Source organism: Otolemur garnettii, unplaced genomic scaffold, assembly GCF_000181295.1.
Source record: "Otolemur garnettii isolate 467f Iridium unplaced genomic scaffold, OtoGar3 scaffold00149, whole genome shotgun sequence".
NCBI classification, from domain to species: Eukaryota; Metazoa; Chordata; class Mammalia; order Primates; family Galagidae; genus Otolemur; species Otolemur garnettii.
The window spans coordinates 207,579-212,786 of record NW_003852544.1 but is presented as its reverse complement, the minus strand read 5'-3'; the positions used below and the strand labels follow the sequence as shown (position 1 = coordinate 212,786).

General features: G+C 38.7%; 1 protein-coding gene and 1 pseudogene across 8 annotated transcripts in view; one reads left to right on the top strand and one right to left on the bottom strand.

Moving 5' to 3' along the window:
- The window catches only part of PPP2R5C (protein phosphatase 2 regulatory subunit B'gamma), a 162,942-nt gene that overhangs the window by 55,909 nt on the left and 101,825 nt on the right, over positions 1-5,208 (bottom strand). The window lies entirely within an intron of this gene.
- LOC111728319 lies at positions 3,113-3,255 on the top strand (annotated as a pseudogene).

The window sequence follows — 5,208 nt, the reverse complement described above, 5'->3', positions numbered from 1 at the left end:
AAAAAAAAAAAAGATAATTGTTTAAAAAAAATAATAATATATTACGGGGTTTAAATATATAAAGAAGTAAATGCATAACAACAATAGTAAAATGGCTGGGAGAGAAGAAATAAATTTATTTTACTCTACCAGAAACAGTATTTTATCATTCAAAGGGAGACTATGATAAATTAAAGGTATATGCTAGAAAAACTATGTAAACAATTAAAAATCAAACAATATAGAGTTATAGTTAAGAAGCCAATAGAAGAGAGAAAATGGAATTATAAAGGGTTCAACTGATCCAAAATAAAGCAGAAAAATAAAAAGGAAAGATAAATGAAGAACAGATGGGACAGACAAAAAAAATCCATCGAGGTAGTAGATTTAAACCCAACTATATCAATAATCACATTAAAAGTAAATGGTCTGAAAACTCACAAAAGACAGAGACTGTCTGAATAAAAGAGCAAGACCCAACTATACGTTATTTAAAATAAGCCCACTTTAAGTATAAAGGTACAAACTGGTTAAAAGGGAGGAAAAAGACATACCACGCTAACACTAGTAGATCTGGAGTTGCTGTATTAATATCAGGCAAAGTAGATTTCAAAGCAAATAATTATTACCAAGAATAAAGAAAATCATTCCACAATGACTTAAGAGTCAACTCAACAATCAGATACATACTAAACATTTATGCACTGAGTAATATGAAGCAAAAAGTGTAAGAAAAAAGGACAATAAATAATTACAAACAGAAAATAAACAGCCCTCTTTATAATCCCACCAAAAAATAAAATATTAATTTATGAGTCTTAGAACAATATGTGTAGCAGCTGGGCACAGTGGCTTACTAACGTAATCCTAGCAATCTGGGAGGCTGAGGAGGGAGGATCGCATTAGGCCACGACTGTGAGACCAGCTTGGGCAACATAGTGACACCCCATTTCTGTAAAAATTTAAAAAATTAGATGAGTATGGTGGTATGTGGGCATAGTCCCGGCTACTCTAAAAGCTGAGGTGGGAGGATTGCTTAATACCAGGAGTTTGAGGTTGCAGTGAGCTATGAGGACATATGTACTCTAGCCTGGGTACCAGAGGGATACCTTATATCAAAACAAAACAAAAGAAAACCAAAGAAACTAAAATAAATATCTATACAATCTGTTTGCTGACAACTACAAAACAGGAAAACCCAAATGGGGAGACGATCTGTGTTCATGGACTAAAGGTTTATATTATTAAAATGTCAATCCTTTACATATTTAATGAAATCATATCAAAACCCTTTATGGATATTTTGTAGATGATGAAAGTCTGAATTTAAAATTTATATGGAAAGGTAAAATAACTAAAATAGCCAAAAAAAAAAAAAAAGATTGGAAAAAAATAAAAAAGAACAAGGCTGGGCGTGGTGGCTCACGTGAGTAATCCTAGCACTGCGGGAAGCCAAGGCAGTGGATTGCCTGAGCTCACAGGTTCAAGACCAGCCTGAGCAAGGGTGAGATCTCATTTCTAAAAATAGCTAAGTGTTGGCTCCGCGCCCGTAGCACAGTGGTTATGGTATTGGCCACATACACTGAGGTTGGTGGGTTGGAACCTGGCCGGGGCCAGCTAAACAACGACAACTGCAACAAAAAAACAGTCAAGTGTTGTGGTGGGCACCTGTAGTCCCAGCTACTTGGGAGACTGAAGCAAGAGAATGACTTAAGCCCATGAGTTTGAGGCTGCTGTGAGATGTGACACCATGGCACTCTACCAAGGGCAATAAAGTGAGACTCTGTCTAAAAAAAAATGCTGGGTGTTGCAGTGGATGCCTATAGTCCCAGCTACTCCGTAGGTTGAGGCAAGAAAATCATTTGAGCCCAAGAGTTTGAGGTTGCTGTGAACTATTACACCACAGCACTCTACTGAGGGCAATAAAGTAATAAAGTGAGACATCTCAAAAAAAAAAAAAAAAAAAAAAGAGCAAGGTTGGAAGATGCACGCAACCTGATCTTGAAATCTACTATTAAGGAACAATAATGAAAATAGTATGGTATTAGTGACCAGAGAGATCCACAGATAAATGTAAAAGAATAGATAGTCCAGAAACAGACTCATAAAGCTGGTCAATTTATATTACCATTATTGTAGAGAAGGGGGTCTCAATATGTTGCCCAGGCTGGTCCTCAAACTCCTGGCCTTCCTAAGTAGTAGAATTACAGCTGTGAACCTCAGTGCCCAGCAACCAAAACTGGTCAATTTAATTTTGACAACAGTACAAAAAACGTTCAATAGAGATGGGTCAGTCTATTTAAGAAATGGTTTTCAACAAATAGAACACATGGAGATATCCACATGTCAAAAATAGAACCTCAGTCAAAATGGATCATAGAGCTAAACGTAAAATGCAAAACTATGAAGAAAATATAAAAGAAAATCTTTGCGAACATGGGTTAGACAATGACTTAGATATGATACCAAAAGCATCACTGATAAAAGAAACACTATAAACGCTGGGTGCAATGGCTCACACATGTCATCCTAGCACTCTTGGAGGCTGAGGTGGGAGGACTGCTTGAGGCCAGGAGTTTGAGGCCATCCTTAGCAAGAGCAAGCTCTCATCTCTACAAATAATAATAAAAAAATTAGCCAGTTGCAGTGGCACACACCTTTAGTCCCAGCTACTTGGGAAGCTGAGGCAGGAGGGTAGCTTGGGCTTGGGAATTTGGGATTGCAGTGAGCTATGATAATGTTAGCCAGGTGACAGAGCAAAACTCTGCCTCAAAAACCACCACCAAAGGAAACAAAAAGGAAACATAAATTGGAATTCAGCTAAATTAAGAACATTTGCTCTATAAAAGATATTGTCAAAAGTGAACTATGTAACCAAAATGTATGTTCCCCCCATAATATCCTGAAATTAAAAAAAGGTACTATCAGGGCTCTGTAGTTACAGTGCCATCCACACACACTGGCCAGCTAAACAACAATGACAACTGCAACAAAAAATAGCCGGGTGTTGTGGTGGGCGCCTGTAGTCCCAGCTACTTGGGAAGCTGAGGCAAGAGAATCGCTTAAGCCCAACAGTTTGAGGTTGCTGTGAGCTGTGACGCCATGTACTTACTATCAGACAATAAAAACACACATCCTTTTGTAGTTCATAAGCGTGATGATTGGGTTTTCATGCACATGCCTGAAATGTGCCTCCCACAAATCTTTTTTTTTTTCTCTCCCACCCCCTCCCACAAATCTTGTTGCGACATCGGCAGACAGATTGCCTGTCTGACATGAGAAAAAAACAAAAAGAAAATAAAAACACAAGCTACAGACTGAGAGAGAGAACGTTTGCAAATCATATATCTGGCAAATAATCTGTATCTAGATATGCAAAGAAGTCTCAAAATTCAATAATAAAACAAATCTCAATTAAAATGTGGGCAAAAGATATGAACAGGACACTTCACCAAGGAAGATATACATATGACAAATAAGAACAGAAAAAATGCTTAGTATCATTAGTCATTAAGGAAATGCAAATTAAAACCAAAACAAGATAAAAAGGTCAACAACATCAAATGCTGAAAAGGATGTGGGGCAACTAGAACTCTCATATACTGCTGGTGGGAGTGCAAAAATACCGCAGCCACTTTGGAAAACAGGTTGGCAGTTTCTTAGAAAGTTAAACATATACATAGTATAAGACCTAACAGTCCTATTCTTATGTTTACCCAAATTAAACATATGACTATGTCCAAAACTTACATATAAATATTTACACCAGCTTTATTACCTCAAACTGGAAACAACCCAAATATCCTTCAACTTAGGAACTGGATAAACTGTGACACTTCTGTTGTAACACTAAATAATTAAAAGGAACTACTGATATATTCAACAACATGGATTAAGTTCAAATGTCTTACACTAAGTGAAAGCAGCCAGACTTAGAAGGCTACATATTATCTGAATCCACCTATTTGACAATCTGGAAAAGACAAAATGATGAGATAGAGAAAAGAGTAATGCTGGCTGGAAACAGTAAGGCCAGAGACAGATTACAAAGATGAGGGCATAAAGTCATGTTTTTGGAGGATAAAGGAACTATTGTGGCTTAGTGCCCATAGCTCAGTGTAGGGCACTTCAGCTTACATCGAAGCTGGCAAGTTCGAACCTGGGCTGGTCCTGCTAAACAACAATGACAATTGCAACCAAAAAAAAAAAAAGAAAGAAAGAAACCATTGCATATTTTGGGGTTGCGTCTATATGCATTTATGAATCATCTGAGAAATGCAAATATTACATAAGCATGTATTTTTGATATAATTGTATCATTGTATTTTGATATAATTTAAAAACATCAAAAGATAATCTCAAAATATAAGAACAAATCTTGCTGTTATTTTATTTATTTATTTATTTATTTGCCGCCCTCTGAGTCCTCACTCTACACGCTATGGCTTCATAGCTCACAGCAACCTCAAACTCTTGGGCTTAAGTGATTCTCTTGCCTCAGCCTTCCGAGTAGCTGGGACTACAAGCACCCACCACAACGCCTGGCTGTTTTTAGAGACACTGGAAACCATTTCTTTTTTTTTGAGACGGAGCCTCAAGCTATCCCCCTGGGTAGAGTGCCATGGCATCACAGCTCATAGCAACCTCCAACTCCTGGGCTCAAGTGACTCTCCTGCCTCAGCCTCCCAAGTAGCTGGGACCACAGGCGCCTGCCACAACGCCTGGGCATTTTTTGGTTGCAGCCATCATTGTTGTTTGGCGGGCCCGGGCTGGGGATTCGAACCTGTCACCTTAGGTGTATGTGGCTGGCACCTTAGCCGCTTGAGCCACAGGCGCCAAGCCGAAACCATTTCTTAAACAGACTGACCCATGCTGGTCTCAAACTGGTGAGCTCAGGCAATCCACTCCCCAGACCTCCTAAGTGCTAGGATTACAGGCCTAGCCTGTGACTGGCCTGCTTGCTGATATTTAAAATAGAAAAATCATTCTCTAGATTTCACACAATATTAGGTTACCAAGTATGAAATGTCCAATTTCCTTAAGTACTAAGTTTGACAGTTGTTATCACTGACATTTCACTTTGACACTTCTTTTGGGTTTTTTTGTTTTTTTTTTTTTTGAGACAGAGCCTCAAGCTGTCCCCCTGGGTAGCGTGCCGTGGCATTACAGCTCACAGCAACCTCCAACTCCTGGGCTCAAGCGAGTCTCCTGCCTCCGCCTCCCAAGTAG